We start from the raw sequence: 17,741 nt of genomic DNA, 5'->3' as shown, positions 1-17,741 counted from the left end.
GTTCCTGATCCAGGTCATAGATGCATCCCTGAAACTCCTGTCTCAATTTTAAACCATGTGGTGTTTCCTTGCTCTGTTCTGATGACTGTTTCCTTGTCCAACCAAATATAGGTTTCACATGAACACAGTTAATGTGTTCTGAGCATCCCATTCTTCTCAAGGTTAGCCACAGTTTATTGTGGTCCACACAGTCAAATGCCTTTGCCTAGTCAATGAAGCACAGATAGACATTCCTCTGTTGCGCTTTGCTTTTGTCCAAGATACATTTGACATTGATAATAATGTCTTTACTGCCACAGCCTCTTCTAAACCAAGCTTATATTTCAGGTAGTTCTCTGTGAATGTACTGTTCCAGTCATTTTTGGATAATCTTCAACAGTACTTTGCTTGTGCATGATATTAGTAATATTTTTAGATAATTTCTACCCTCTACCAGGTCATCTTTTTTTGGAATGGGAATATATATGAATTTCTTCCTGTCAGTTGGCCAGGTAGTTGTCCTCCAGAATTCTTGGCACAAACTGGTGAGTACATCCAGGGGAGTGTCTGTTTGTTGAGATATGTCAATTGGTATTCCATCAATTCTTGGGGCCTTATATTTGTGATTTCCTTCAAAGCAGCTTAAACTTCATCTTTTATCACTATTGCCTCTTGATCATATGTTGTTTCAAAAAATTCTTCTGTGTCAGGTAATTCTTTTTGGTACAGTGACTTGGTTTATTCCTTCCATCTTCTTTAAATTCTTCCTGAATCATTCAATATTCTGCCCATAGCACCCATAGTATTGCAATTCGAGGCTTGAATTTATTCTTTAGTTCCTTCAGTGTAAGAAATGTTAATCAAGTTTGGCCCTTTTCAGACTACAGCTCTTTTTATTTTTCATTATAATACTTTGCTTTGTCTTTCCAAGTTATCCTTTGAAATCTTTTCAGCTCCTTAACTTCCTGCTTTATTCCTTTTGTTATGGCTTCTCAATGTTCTATTGCAATGTTTAAAATTTCTTCTGACATTCATCTTGGTATTTTCTTCCTCTTCTGTCTTTGTAATAAACTTTTGCATTCTTCATGGGTGATATTTTTATATCCTCCCACAGCTCATATTCTTCATTCATTAATGTTCAAAGCTTCAAATCCGTTCCTAAGATGTTTTGAAAACCCTATGTACAATAGAAGATTCCATAGGACTAGGGATAAACATAATTGCTGATGTCAGACGGATCTTGGCTGAAAGTAGGGAATGTCAGAAAGAAGTTTTCTTATTTTTCATAAATTATGAAAAGGTGTTTTACTGTGTGAACCATGATAAACTAGATAGCATTATAAATTGGTAAAATATTACACAACATAGGGAATCCTGAAAGTTATTATGCTGAGTGAAATATCTCAGTCATAAAAGGACAAATACTGCATGACATCACTGTTATAGTACAGATATAGTTTGTTAGGGAAAGAATGAGAAAATAGTGGATAGATTATGAACATTGGATAAGATGAGAAGTACTGTCTGAAAGAAAAGTATGAGTAGGCATTATATGAATGACAACAACCTAGAACAGAAGGGTACTGTGAGGAGGGCTGAGGGAGTGCAAGAACAGGGAAGAAAATGGGTAACAATGAAAAAAAAACAAACCTTTTCAATGTTATAAAACAAATAAATAAAAAGAGAAATGGGAATCATAGAATACTTAATTGTGCTCCTGTAAAACTTATACCTCTATAAGGAATATGAACAGAAGTATGTTTTCTTAACAGGATATGGAGACACTTCATGGTGTAAAAATAGAACGGGTTTGCTTCAAGCCTGTATTCTCTATCCATACCTGGTTAATCTTTCGGTGGAGACAATAATTCAAGAAGCTGAACTTGATGATGAAGGATGTGACATCAAGATTAGATGAAGACTTACAACAGTCTGCGTGACAAAGATAACACAATCTTGCTAGCTTTAAATCAGGTGGATTTTAAGTACTTGCTGCAAAAGGTCAAGGACTGTAGTCTTCACTGTAGACAATATCTCAGTATCAATACAGTAGAATTCCTTACCACAGGATCAATAGGCAACATCAGGATAGATGAAAAAAAGATGGAACTTGTCAATGATTTTGTCTCATATGGATTCGCAATCAACAGTCTTGGTACCAACAGCCAGGAAATCAAAAGATTTGTTGAACTGGGAAAGGCAGGAATGTTCCCAAAGTACTTAATAGAACTGAAGCACTTGCTGCAGCAGGTCAAGGACTGCAACCTTTAATATGGATAGAAGCTCAATATCAAGAAAACAAAGATTCACACCACTGGCCCTATTGGCAGCATCATGATAGATGAGTTAGGGATTGAAATTGTTGACAGCTTCAGTTTGCTTAGTTCTACAATCAGCAAAGCCAGGAAATTAAAAGATGAGTTGCACTGTAAAGGCCTGCTGTCAGAAACCTCTCCAAAGTACTGAAGAGCAACCATCTCAGCCTGGATACAAAGGTACACCTGGTACAGGTCATGGTCTTTGCAATTACTTGCTATGCATCAGAGAGCTAGACAATGACTAGGGATGATAGGAAAGTTAATGCCTTTCAACTGTGGCAGTGGAGAAGAGTGTTGAATGGACTGCTAGGAGAATAAACAAGTTTGTCCTGGTGAGGATGAAACCAGACTGCTCCTTGGAGGCAAGGATTCTAAAGCTCTGTCTGACATACTTTGGACATTTATAGGCAGGATCAGTCCTTAGAGAGAGATGTCATCCTTGAGGAGGTAGAGAGACAAGGCAGGAGAGGAAGACCTTCGATGAGGTGGACTGCTTCAGCTACTTGGGGTAATGGGGATAGGTGTGTCAAAGACAATAAGATTGGCAAGGGATAGAGTAAGGTTTAGGACAGTTGCACATAGGATTGCTATGAGTAGCAGGCTACTCGACAGCACATAACAACAGCAACAACAAGCCTGATCCAAGCCATGGTCCTTACTTTCTATGTAACTGAGAGTTAGACAGTGAATAAAGATGACAGAATCAAAATGAATGCTTTTGTATGTAGTGCTGGGGAAGGGCATAAAATATCCCGGGCACTGACTAGAGAATCACCAAATACATCTTGAATAGTGTATAGCCAGGATAATCCTTAGAGGGAAGGATGGTGTTATTTTGTTTTACATACTTCAGACATGTTGTTAAGAGGGACTGATCCTCAAAGAAAGACATTATGCTTGGAAAGTGGAGAGTTATTGAGGAAGGGTAGACATTTAATGGGATGGATTGACAGTAACAGTTAACAATAGGCTCTATAAGTCTTAGGTGACTCACTGAGAGTCTTAGTTGATTCACTGTGAGTCTTAGTTGATTCACTGGTACCTAATAAAACCACAATATATTAATACATTATCTATAACACTAAATATTGATCTTCTACATAAGCAATGCATAGATGGTACATAAATAGAGAAGCAGACAAGAGAACTAGAAATAGTCAAGTGAACTTAGTCCATGATGGTGAATATGATTTGCAGATGGTAGCTCAACATGAGGGAACTCTGGAGGCTCAGTGTTGAGTTGCACTACCAATCTACAGGGAGATAGCTAGAATCCAACAGTTGTTCCTGGGAGAAAGATGAACAATAATGTCCTGTGCAGTTTACTGCCACTAAAAATCTCATGGAGGGTTTACTATGAGTTGGCCTATTCATAATTCATTGAGCTAAGATTAGTAGAAGATCAGTTATAAGAAGTGCAGAGTTCACAGTGTTTCAAATGTTTCATTTGCTGTATAACTCCATGATTTCCAATATTAACAGTTATCCCTTTATTTTAGCTCCCTCACTCTCCTATGTCTCTTGGATTCAGTAGTTCTCTGGAAGGTTTTTCAGAGACTAAGACACATCAAAAGAAAAACTCACATGACTATAAGTATGAAGGCCAGTTTTTCAGAGACTGATGATTACAGTAGACTATTAGTTGCCATGTAGCAAGAAATCTGGAATCTCAAAAAAAAGAAAAAAGTTAACACTGAGGTCACAAGAACTAATTTAGATATCTCACATGGTTGTTGTTGTTGTTGGTGGTGGTGGTGGTGGTGTTGCTGGTGTTGTTATTAAGTGCTGTCAAGTTGAGTACTACTCATAGAGACCCTATGAACAAAAGATCTGAATCCTGTTCTATTCTTCATCATCCTCATGCTTCCTGACACACAAAAGCCCATTGCAGAAGTCACAGTGTCAATCCACCTGTTTGAGGGTCTTCCTCTCCTTTGCCAGTATCCTCTCCCTTCCCAGTATCATGTCCTTCTCCAAGGAATATCACCTCCTGACAACAGGTCCAAAGCACGTTAGGTGAAGCCTCATCATTCGTGCCTCCAAAGAGCACTCCAGCTGCAACCTGAGACATAGCTCTTTGTTTTCTTGCCTGTCCATGGATGTTCAGTGCTCTTCTCCAACACCTCAGCTCAAAAGAGTCAATTCTTTTTCTGCCATCATCATTCATTACAAAGATCAAGGTATACAGTCTTCAGCACAGATTGCTTCTCAGTGTCAGGAAAAAGAAAAAAAAAGATTTTTACCACCGGACCAATAGGCAGCATGTAGTAGTAGGACAAGGATTTTATTCCACACTAATCCTCTCTTTTTTAATATAATAAATACTTCAGCATAAACAGTTAATCAATGGCTAGAAAAGGTATTTTGAACAGTTTATTATAACTCAGTTGTACATAACAACAAGCTAAAAATGAATGCTTCAATTATATTCATGTACATAGTACATGCTAATACTAACAGTGTGCAATATTATATAAACATCTTAACCACAGTCAAACACCTTAATTGAATGGAATATCAGAAAAAGAGTCTTTGTGGACTTCAAAGTCAATTGGCAAAATATAATCTTTTGTTGTTACTGTTAAATGTTATTTAGTTGGCCATGACTCATAGGGATCCTATGAACAATATATCTGAACTTTACCATCTCCTGTAACATAATCATAATCTGTGCCATGCTCAAAACCACTGCTGCAATCTAGCATAAAATTTCATTCCACTGACTTGATAGTCTTACTCTTTTTCTGAGCCTCCACCTTTCCCTGCATGGTTTGTTTTTTGTTTTTGTATTTTTTTCCCAAAGATTGATCACTCTTGCCAACATGCCCAAAGACTGTGAGATGAAGTTTCACCATCTTTGCCTCTACATAGCATCCTGGTTGCATTTTTCTCTAAGACAGACTTACTGGGTTTTTTTTTTTTAACTTTTATTTTTTTTGTTTTGTTCTGGCAGTTCATGGAACATTCAGTACTCTTCTCTAATACCACAATTCAAAACAATGGACTCCTCTTTAGTCATCCTTATTTATTGTCCAACTACCAGATGGATAGGAAACTGTTGAAAGAAAACATAGCTTCAATAAGGTGCTCTTTCTTCTATACAATGACATCTTTACTTTTTAGTGCTTCAGAGAAGTTATCAGAGCAGATTTCCTCGATTAAACTCTTCTTTTGATGTATTTGCTGTTACCAAGTGTGTTGTTACCAACAGTGTTGATTGTAGATCCAAGTAAAATGAAAATATTGCCTACTTCAATCTTCTCTTCATTTATTATGATGTTGTCTAGAAAGAAGGATTTTTATTTTATTGATGTTGAGATGTAATTATTATTGAAAACGGTTGTTGTTGTTGTTGTTGTTGTCATGTGCCGTCGAGTGGCTTGCGATTCATAGTGACCCTATGTTCAACAGTCCTAAACTCTGCTTTATCCTGTGCCAATCTCATTGTCTCTGACACATCCGTCCCAATTACCCCAGTCACCGAATCAATCCATCTCATAGAGGGTCTTCCCCTCCTGTGCTGTCCCTTCACCCTCCCAAGCATGATGTCCCTCTCCAAGGACCCGTCCCTCCTGGCAACATGTCCAAAGTATGTCAGACGAAGCCCCAGAAGGGGAAGGCCCTCTGGGTGATGGATTGATTTGGTGACTGCGGCAACCGGGATGAGTGTGTCGGAGACAATGAGATTGGCACAGGACAAAGCAGAGTTTAGAGCTGTTGTGCATAGGGTTGCTATGAGTCGCAAGCGACTCAACAGCATATAACAACAACAACAATAACAACAATATATGATTAGGCATTATTGGTATGGAAACAGTCCAGAATAAGATCTGCATAGCCAGGTGAACTGGTGGAGAGGTTAGGAGGGAAAGGAGGAAATTATACAACAATGAATAAAGGTTTTTTTAAGGTGGTGGAAAATATGTAACCATGAATGAATGAAAATACAACTTTTCGGTAAACTTTTGTTGTTGTTGTTGTTCTGTGCCATTGAGTCGCTTGCGACTCATAACGACCCTATATACAACAGCCCTAAACTCTGCTCTGTCCTGTGCCAATCGCACTGTCTCTGACACACCCATTCCAATTACCCCAGTCACTGAATCAATCCACCTCATAGAGGGCCTTCCTCTCCTGCGCCGTCCCTCTACCCTCCAAAGCATGATGTCCTTCTCCAAGGACTGGTCTCTCCTCACAACATGTACAAAGTATGTTAGACGAGCCTCAGAATCCTTACCTCAAGGGAGCTGCCCGGTTTAACCCTTTCCAGGATGAATCTGTTTGTTTCCTAGCAGTCCATGGTATTCTCAATACTCTTCTCCAGCACCACAGCTCAAAGGCATCAATTCTCCTTCTATCCTCCCTAGTCGTTGTCCAACTCTCTGATGCATAACAAGTAATTGCAAATACCATGGCCTGTATCAGACGCACTTTAGTCTCCAGAGAGACACCATTGCTCTTGAGTACTTTGGAGAGGTCCCTAACAGAAGACTTTCTCATCGCAATACATCTTTTAATTTCCTTGGTACTGGTGCTGAGAGCGTTGACTGTGGAGCCAAGCAAACTAAAGCTGTGAACAATCTCAATCTCTTCACCATCCATCCTGATGCTGCCAATTGGTCCAGTGGTGAGAATCTTTGTCTTCTTGGCATCAAAATAGAAAAAAAAAAGAAAGAAATCAAAGCAAAGATGGTAAGACTTCATTTCACATACTACGAGCATGCTGTCAGGAGAAGCCTGTCTTTGGAAAGAGACTGGAAGTGTGGAGGGTCAGAAACAGAGAGAATGTTCGCCAATGGGATGGATTTATACAGTGCCTCTTACATAGGGCTCCAGCACAGTGAGATTCTGAAGAAAATGCAGGACTAGGGAGAGCTTTGGCCTATTGTACATGCTCTCACTGTAAGTGGTATCTGGACAGAAAGCATCTAACACCAACAGAATGATAATAATAAATTATTTATTATTTTGGATTCTTATCTGGAAGATGTGTTTGCAGTGAGTATCAGAGTGTGTTAATGGGCAAATTAGACCTAATCTCTAAATAAGTGAAATTGTAAAGATTGAAAAACAGATCAAGGCAATGTGAGCAGATGGCAGTGTGGGAGAGGTTAAGAGTACGACAACTGCGATAAGTACACAAAATTGTTAATGTTCACTGCTTTGGTTAACTGCTGTCTAAAATCTATATAATTACCTTTGTAGGACAGTAAAAGTTTGAAGAACCATCATTCGGAATGGAAGATTGAAATAACTTCTTTCAGTGCATCTTAGAAAACTTTGCACATATTTGAGCCTTAAATTGCACAAATTGAGCTTTAAATACGAAGACTTAGTACTTCATGAGAGCTTCGACTGGGATAGTACTATTGACTGGCTTTTATGGTACCAAACCGAGTACCAGAACAGGATATATTATTTTTCTTATGAGTTTACAATGCAATATTAATAGAGTTTAATGTAGTACAATGCTGACTTGTGTATAACAGAGTAGAATTGAGTTCCATAGGAATTTTTTTGAGATCATTTATACACCAGGCTTTTTTTTTAGAATCATCAATCTTTTTAGGTAGTAGAGGAGAGAAAACTTCCCAGCACTCAGAGCACTCTTTTTAATATCATTAATTTATTATCAGCCCCTTATTGTGTAGTACTTTTCCTTTGACTTACCTTTTTCACTTTTATTTTCACTTTTTAGTTCTGGTGGCCCAGTGGCAAGAAGCTGTGCTGCAATCCCAAAGGCACACGGTTTGAATCTATCAGCTGTTCTGTGGGATAGGATGGTCAATCTCCTCCCTTGCATTAAATGCCACTGAAAGGTCACCAGAGCATAAGCTATGGGTCAGTTCCAACTTGGCGAGACTCAACGAACCACAACAGTTGTGATTTGAGTGAGAGACTTAAATATTTTAAACAAGAATTTTGACATAAACTAGATATACTGAAAATGAATCTCCAGTTCTCTATGAGTGATTTATAGTGGTCTTAAGAAGTATTTTTATAAGCAACTTGAGCACCCTTATCCCTCAACATTCAAAGGAAATGCAGCTGTTGAATTAGCATTTCAAATCAAAAGATATTGAATTACGCAGAAAGGCTTCTACTTTCTGAAATATATTCTTGGAGTAGGTCTGTGAGAGCAGGCCCAGCATACCAATGGGTTAATATTATCACCTTTCCCTGTGAGTAGGCTGATTCATTTAAGATATTAGAGAAATTTCCTCTTTCCAAATGTCATTTGTAAGATAACTTAAAAAAAAACTACATTGTGAAAATGATAGGCCATGGTATTTTTTAAGACCATTTTGGCTTCAAGTGTTCTGTAGAGACAAGGAAACAAGTAGACAAAAAAAAAAGAAGCTGTGTTGCAATCCTGAAGGTACGTGGTACAAATCCACTAGTTGCTTCTTGGGAGAGGGATGAGAATTCTCCTCCTGTCCAATTAACTGCCTCTGAAAATCCGGAAGGTCAGTTATGGGTTAATTCAAACTCTATCATACACAACAACAGATATATTGCATTGAAAATCTGCTGTTAAGGACCACTCCAAAGCGCTAAATGGTAAAGATGCTAAAGAGCAAGAATAAAAGTAAGTTTAAACATTAAGGTGTACCTCATCCCAGCCATAGTCTTTTCAGTTATTTCCTTTGAATCTCATAGTGGAACAATAAATAAGAATGCAGAATTATCAATTTCTTTGAGTTGTGATGTTGAGAAGAGTTGAGAATAAGTTGTGGACTGCCAAAAGAACAAACAAGTCTATCTTGGAGGAAACCAGGGTGCTCCATAGAGCCAAGATTGGGGAAAATTCAGATATTATAACAAGTTTGGGGCATGTTTTCGAGTGGTACTAGTCCTTAGAAAACGGACATCATGCTAAGAAAAATAGAGGATCAGATAAAGAGAAGAAGCCTCTCAACAAAATGGACTGACAGAGTGACTCTAACAGCAGGCTTGAGCCATCATGTCAGTTATTGTGAGGGTGATGCAGTATAGGGCAAGGTTCAGATATATTGCTCACGGGGTCATTATGAATTGTAGTTGACTCAATGACAATTAATAACAACAAAAACATACACACACACACACACACAGTTTTAGTAATTCAGGCCCCAAATCAATTTTTTTGTTCCAAAGCTACTAAATTAATTAGATCAAGTATAGAGAGAGTTCATGGTTAGGTAAGGGTCTCTGGTAGTGAAGTCCACAGAAAGCAAATCTGCTGAATTAAAGATGGTATTTATCTGGTGGTTTGAACCCATTGTTTTCTTTGTGGAAGAAAGCCTTCTCTCATGCAATTTACAGCCTCTGAAATATCAATGAAGAATCAACTATAAGTCAGTTCTGACTCCACAGCAATGAGTTTTTGAGTTACAGTTGAAAGGTTGGAAGTTCAAATCCATCTACAAGTGCCCAGATGAAAGGCCTACTTCCAATTTTTATTGAATGTATGGTGGAGTATAGGTCTTCTCTGATACAAGACTGTTGTTGTTGTTATGTGCCGTCGGGTCACTTGCGACCCATAGCGACCCTGTGTACAACAGCCCTAAACTCTGCTCTGTCCTGTGCCAATCACACCGTCTCCGATACACCCATCCCGATTACCCCAGTCACTGAATCAAACCACTTCCCAGAGGACCTTCCCCTCCTGCACTGTCTCTCCACCCTACCAAGCATGATGTCTCTCTCCAAGGACTGGTCCCTCCTTAAACATGTCCAAAGTATGTTAGACAGAGCCTCAGAATCCTTGCCTCCAAGGATCCACCAGGTTTGACCCTTTCTAGGATGAATCTGTTTGTTTTCCTAGGAGTCCATGGTACCCTCAATACTCTTCTCCAGCACCACAGCTCAAATGCATCAATTCTCCTTCTATTCTACATTTTTTTTAAATAAACACCACTTGAAGATATTGGGGAAGGCCTTGTATAGTACCAATGTTTACATACATGGCTACAAAACAAAAGGTTGGTGATTCAAACACATTTATAAAAAAGTACCTCAGAAACAAAGTTGGAGATCTTATGAAAATCTGTCCAGACAACCGAGCAATTCTACGCTCATCAAATGGGCTCACCATGAATTGGAATTGATCATTCAGCCTTTTCTTTCCCTTCTTCAGTGGGAACAATTAAAGGATATGTAAAAGGTTCATGCTTTTAGATCCAGATAGGCCAAGTCACTAGTTATGCTGGTTTTGAAAATTGAAAGAAAACAATGAACTCCTTCAACAAAATATTTCTGGAGATACAGGAGCAAAAGGAATTCTGTCAGGACTGTATTTGTGCAATTGTGACTACATCTGCCTGGACTGTAGATGATGACATTTCTTAAACAGGAAGGCCATCCCCCCTTTTATTTATTTATATTCCATTCCATTTAGTATGTGTGGTGGGCATGGTGCCACGGTGACTTTTAACCCTAATGGAGAGAGCACACAAGTTGACTGGGAGCCTCTAGGGAGAAGTGAGTTTTAATGACAATTTGAGTGTAAAATCTGGTCTCTGGAAGAAAGGTCACCACATCTGCATAGCCCCTGGAGTCAGGCTTAGAGTTCTGTCTGCCTTCAAATAAGGAAGCATTTTCTTGTGTCTTAAGGCTGCTTTAGTTTGAGGTACAAGGAGCATATGACAGAATCAGGGGAACTGAGTGATGTTTGTGCATGTTTGACTGCGCTCTGCATCCTAAGAGAAGACTTTGGAGAAACCCAATCAATACTACAAGCATGTCCTAGACAGCAGCAATGCTGTTTTCATTCTGTTACAATAATGAATTGAAGTCTCCCAACTGCAGGTATAATAAGCACCACTCAACCCTTGATATTCAATCACCTTTAACTGGTTATATCTATCTAAAATTCACTGTTAACTGTGGTTTTACAATACCCCATTGGCAACCTTTTATGACTCTCTCTGCACAAAAACGCAAAAACATCAGAAATGTCTCTCAGTGCCATATACTCAGGGCTTCCCCATATTTGCTAAAATGCTTTCCATTTTTTACTTAAAGTCCAGTGGAAGGCATTTCGACATTGTGCACAAAATGAAGTGATTTTGCCTTCCGTTTGAAATGATTTTTGTCATTGCTGTAAGCCTAGAGTTCATATCTTCATTGTGTCTGATTTTGTGTTATCTAGATACCCTAAAGCAAGCTAATATTTTATAAATAAAAATGTAAAGAAACAATTTTTTCCCAATAAGGTTATCTTGTCCCCCCACCATTATCTGATTACTTTTTGTCTAAAGCATTTCATTGGCACAAAATAAAGAAACAGAGTAATAAATTCAGTTTATGCATAGTAGAAATGATCAACTGCTTCTACATCACTGTATTAATGCAGATAAAAGAAGAAATTTACATGTTATAAAAAGCCTGGCAGAACCACATTCTAAAGAAAATACAAGCTAAAAATTAACAGTTTGAATATACATAACAACATCTATATACATATTTTAATAGCCTTCAAGTTAGTTTTCAATGTAAATTTTTCTATTTAAAGTTAAATACTAAAATTCTATGTTTTGGGTAGTCCATATTTGAACGAAAGTATCTAGTTGATTAAAGACAAGTCACAAGGTGACATTAGTTATATTAAATTAAAACTTTAAAATTTCAGTTTGATCTACTCAGAGTTCTTAAAAATTAAGCCAAAACCTGAACATGAACAGACATGCTAGTGACTTGTATTAGAACATTTTATCAATTTACTCAGAGTTCTAACTTTATGCAAAGATATTGCTTCAATAGATCCTTCAAAATAGTCTAATTTAAATAAAATGTAACAAGACAATAACAACAAAAGTAAAACTTCGTTTTTGAAACAAACTTGCTTCAAAAATTTTATTTCATTCCATTATACAGAATCAGTACAGTATATTTTGTCTAAATAATTTATAAATGACAATGTTTTAAAAAGAAAAGATTTTTTATGATTAACAAATTGTAATATTTCTAGAATTACTAATACCTGTGTAGTTCAATATGACAATAAATACTTTAAATGGATTTAAGGGTGATTATTTTTTAAACAGGCTTTACATTTCTTCATATCTTGAATAGAGAATAAGCAAACAGCTATTTCCAAACAAGTAAAAAGCTAAATAGTTCCATCAAAGCAAGGGTGGTAAAACTAAACTTAGCTTTTATAATAAAAATAGTGTCAAATTCAATTTCCCTTTCTACTACCAAGTAATTCTGAAATGTTTTGAAGTGGCACCAGGTTGCAGAGTAATAGAATCTGCAAAATATCACCAATATTTTCAAACATGTGGTAATGATTTTCCTCACACATAAAAGTGGTCCCAATTTTAACAATAAGCAAGGTTACTTTAAAAAAATGTTAAGTTTGACAGGTTTGCTAGCCTTTTTTGATTACATTTAATGAACTTCTTCTAATACTTCAAAAGATCGCTACTTTTGGAGGGAAGCAGTAACACTGCAAATCCTTATAGCAAAAGCAAATAGGAAAATATGACTAAATGCTATGATGCATTAACTTACCTATATTTGAAATACTGATAATTTTAACAATTATTGATTCCAGAATTGTGGAACTTTAAAAGACATATTATTTTGCAATATATCTTGCTTTTATAATGCTTAGAATTTGAAATACACACTTATCTAAAGAAAATAGAATAAAAATCATGAATATGTATAATACAAGTAAAGGATGACTATTTTTCTTAAGTTTTAGAGAAGTTTAAAGTCTATCAGCATTTGGAAGCACACTAAAATTTATTTCAAATTATTCTAAAATAGATTAACCTATATGATGACATTCGTGAGATTATACCAAAAAAGATTTAGGAGAAAGAAACTCGGGACCACAATCAGAATTAACTTCCTTGGCTGTTTTAACAGAAACATAATACATATTTTATATGAGTAATTAATGGGTAGAAGCAGAAGAAAATTGTTAATAAAACCTCTTTGTTTTAAAGTGAAAAAATATTATCCTTTTTGATATACCTTCATTCAAGATATGAAGTAAAATCCATTGAAGTTCAGCCACTATAGGAAAATATTTCATAGCTAGAACACAGAAATGATTTAATAAGTTCTATGAAAAGTCAATTTGCATGAGATCAGCACCTAGCCTATAACGGGTGGTAATGGATTGTTGGCTTGATTTTATACCACTTGACATCAGATTACAATACACTGAATAAATGTTAACCTATAATCCCTTTAGTAAAAGCGAACATTGTTTGTCTTCCCTTGTAGAGACCACATTGATTTTCTTTTATTGGATGCTCAACCACTGCACCTTAGATTGATTGCTTTGAATTAAATGTACAGAGAACATTTTTATTATTCTAAAATCGTAATCTTAACATTAAGGAGATGCACTCCCGCCAGTCCCCTCCAACCTACAGAATGTCCACTCAGCCATTCCATTTGTATTTCTTTAGTTTTCCCATTTTGTTTCAGGGTTGCTGTGATGCTGACCCTTACTCTGCCCCTATGACCCCTGACCCAGACGCATCTGACCAGTCAAGGCTCTGGGGGTGGCAAATTAATAGAAGCCCTGCTTGTTAATTGCATAAAAAGAAAAGCCAAAGAATTCATCACCTCAGTCATGGCCATTGCTTCCCTTTGACCCCCTTTTCCCACAAGGCTTTTGCTGGTGGTCACATCTGTGGTTTTCCTACAGCCTACATATTTGCCATATAATTATTCAGCATCAAACCTTATTAATCAAATCGATGCTGTGTTTTAAATGGAAATTGCAGGATTAATACAAGCATTCATTTCACCCTGGAAATCTTGATGGCTTTAGCACATGGAATCCAATTGGAATATAAAAGAAAGGATGTAGAGACCTGATTGAATTAGGGGAGGCATGGTGCACATTAAATTACATATGCCAGCAGGGTTCCATGCTTTTATAGTAAAATACTGCTTTGGAGTTCATACGTAACATACCTCTTGTGATTTTCTGTTACTCACACGTCCTCCTAGAATAAACAACTACATAATAGACTTCTATATTTTTCAAAGATATTTTTAAAAATTTCCAAAATGTCCTCCTCATAAAATAATCGTGTAACTATGTCATTGAATGTAACAAATTCTTACAAGAAAATATGAGATTATGTTTTCTATCATTACCTCTTTATGTGATGGGAGAGATAAGTCTATAAAATTAATTGTTACTAAACAACATTTTTCCTACTAAAGCCTCATGATATTAATTGTAATAATAAAGAAAACATATTTTATAAGGCATGGAAAGCTATCTATGTGTATTTTCCTGTATTTATTTCAGAGGACACTGTTTGAAATTGAGACTTGTAAACCAGAGTCATAGGCTGTTATTGATGCATAACACAAAGATATCAGCAAGGCTCAATAGCTTATTCTCTGGGGTTAACCCTGACCTAGTATAAGACTAGATTTAGCACATCAATAAGCTAAGGAAATAAGGTCAAATTATGGTTTTTAGATGCTTCAATTTGAAAATTCTGGCACATTCTAAAAATTCTTATCACTTGAAGATATTTTCTCAGGCACATTTTTGTTTTTAACCTTTGTGAATATGAGGAAAAAAGTGAATATCTTTGTTTTAAGTCTTTTATGGGTATAGATAACTATTAGTATATTCATCCATGACCATTTGAAAGGGATGTAAAAATACTACAAATTTAGTGGTTATAAAAACAATTACTTAGGAAATTGTAAAACAATTTGGTTTCAAAGTGTTCAGTAATGGGAAAATGTGATTCTTTATCATTCAAACATTAGGGTATCATGGAAGACTTCCTCAAATCCCCTAGGGTCACGCAATTTAAAGGTCAAGATTGATATAATGTGAATTAACAGAATTAAAATTTACTTTAAGAATGACTGTAATTGTTTTCGTTTATGTGTTTTTTCTCATGAAACCAAGAGGGAAACTGAAGCCTCACTAGTTAAGTTTTCGCTACTGACTGAAATGTTGTCAGTTTCAACCCAGCAGTCACTTCAGGGGAGGTGGGGGCGTGAAATATAGTGTATGTGATCTCTTTCTAGGGAGCTCTGGTGGCCTAATGGCAAGAAGGCGCACTGCAATCCTGAAGGCGCCAGCTGCTCCAAGAGGATGGGCATATGGGTCTGTTCCAACTCCATGGTGCACAACAACAACAGTCTCTCCCTTTAAAGATTAAAGCCTTGGATAGGGTATATAGCAATGCACTGTAATTCCAAAGGCACAGAGTTCATGGCTACTAGCTGCTCCACGGGAGAAAGATGGGCAATATTTTCTTGTGTGATTGTTGTTATTGTTGTTGCTAGGTGCCAAGCTATTACTGCCTTGAAAACCTGCCATAGAGGTTTTCACCTATGGGTCATCTCCGACTCTACCATACTAACAACAGCAACGGCTTTCTGTAGGGTTGTTAAGAGTCAGAATAGACTACTCAATGACAATCAGTTTGGGTTTTGGTTTCATTTAACAAAAGTCTTTCTGCAAATATTTCTCTCTGTTAACACATTAGCACTTCCATGTAAGTAAGAAAAAATATTATAAACACATACATACACATCCTTTACATCAGTGCAGCCTCTTCCATGCTTAGTTTGGTAAACTTCTTTCTTTATTTAAAGAGGAAAAGCAAAGAAAACATTTTGCCTGGGTACAACATGTAGTAAGCAGAGTGGAAACTAAATTTCAAGTCTCTTAATTGGTGACTTAGTGGTAAAGAGTTGTGCTGCCAACCCAAAGGAATAAAATTTGTATCTACAAGCTGCTCCTTCACGGGAGCAGTCTCCTCCTTTGTAATTTACTGCCTCTGAAAACCCAGTAGAGGGTTAGCTATGAGTCAGTTCTGACTTGAAGGCACATAACAACAACAACAACCTTTTAGGTTATCCTGTAGGGGAACTCTGGTGCCCTAGTGGTATGGAGTTCCACTGCTTACCCATAGATGGAACCTCTCTGGTGGAATGAATCCACTAATGACTCAGGGAAGAGAGATGAACAGCATCCTTCTGGGAGATTTCATAGTCTCTAAAACTTGCTGAAGAGTAAACTATGAGTAAGTTCTCACACAACTGCAGAGTTTGAGTTTTACCATTTTGGTTGGATATTCTTGTATGTGAACAACTTGACCATCATAGACTACCCTGACTACCTATCAATATGCAAAGCCATATAAGAATCTTTACTTTTTCATCTGTAGGTTATCCAATGATCACATTTAGTATGTTTTTAAAGAATCACCTTGATATTAAAAAATTCTTTAACACAAAATGGAAAAACTTTTCAGTACTAATTGCCAGATTCGACTGTCATTTTTAGAAAATACAAGTAAGTTTCCTATACTTGATTTATATTTTTTTAACTTAATTCACTTTATTTGTGAGACAAAATCCACTATGTGATGGCCACAGCTGGAGCCTGGGTCCTCCACACGGAGACTCTGGTGTGAGTCTTTACAAGATGATCTGTGAATTCCTGGTAGGGAGACGTGGTGAACACAGTCTCTTTCCAGAGATCTGGGGTCAAGTAGCTGTAGGTCTTGGAGATGGCATCAAAGGTGCCTTTGGCGAAGTGCCCAGGATAGCTGTGCAGTCCCTGGCTGAGGTGTAGCAGTCATCAATTCCAGCCATCATGAGCAGCTTCTTGGGCACAGGGGCCAAGATGATGCCAGTGCCTGGGGGACAGGGATCAGACGCACGGACACAGAGCCACAGCACTTGGTCCCCTTGCAGGGAACTGTGTGAGGCTTGCCAGTCTTGTTCCCCAGTAGCCACATCACACAGGGACAATGTAGAACTTTGCAGGATAATGGCCCCACGGATGGCAGTAGCCACCTTCTTGGAGCACTTGAAGCCCAAGCCAACATGGCCATTGTAGTCTCCAATGGCGACAAAGGCCTTGAACCTGGTCCACTGGTCATCAGTGTCTCCTTCTGCATAGGCATGATGGTCAAGACTTCATCCCTGAGGGACATGCCCAGGAAAATGTCAATGATCTCAGACTCCTTGATGGGCAGTGAGAAGAGGTAAATTTCATCCAAGGATTTGATGTTCATATCTTCGACCAGTCCCAGCTTGTTGATGGGGAGCCATTCCTTGTTCTCGGCTTTGCCTCCTCAGGCTCCGTGGCCTCTCCCGCGACCCTTCCCAGGGCCATGTCCAAGACTGTGGCCCCGACCCTGCAGACCACAACTTAAAAGCCTCCACAGAAAGGACCCGGCTTCCATCCCAGGGCCCCAGGACCTTTGGGCCCTCCAGCTGCAACCAGCGTCACTCGCCATTTGGTGTTTTCTTGGTGAAGGAGCTTGATTGACATTTTTTAACTGCACAGCGATAAGAATTTTTTTAAACATTTTAACGATGAATGTCATTTTGAAGTACTAGCTCAAGAAATAGAAATTTTTCCCCTCATTAAGAATATTTTTTAAAATTTTGAGCAATGAATTCTTTAAATTTCATGTTAATATGATATCAAAGTCACTCAGA

General features: G+C 37.6%; 1 pseudogene; it reads right to left on the bottom strand.

The window, feature by feature from the left end:
- Nucleotides 1-16,650: 16,650 nt before the first annotated feature.
- LOC102860755 lies at nt 16,651-17,536 on the bottom strand (annotated as a pseudogene).
- Between the last annotated feature and the right edge of the window lie 205 nt (nt 17,537-17,741).

Source organism: Elephantulus edwardii, unplaced genomic scaffold (genome assembly GCF_000299155.1).
Source record: "Elephantulus edwardii isolate Elephantulus edwardi_28Jun2011 unplaced genomic scaffold, EleEdw1.0 scaffold00043, whole genome shotgun sequence".
NCBI lineage: Eukaryota > Metazoa > Chordata > Mammalia > Macroscelidea > Macroscelididae > Elephantulus > Elephantulus edwardii.
The sequence above is the reverse complement of the archived record's forward strand: the minus strand, read 5'-3'. Positions and strand labels throughout refer to the sequence as shown.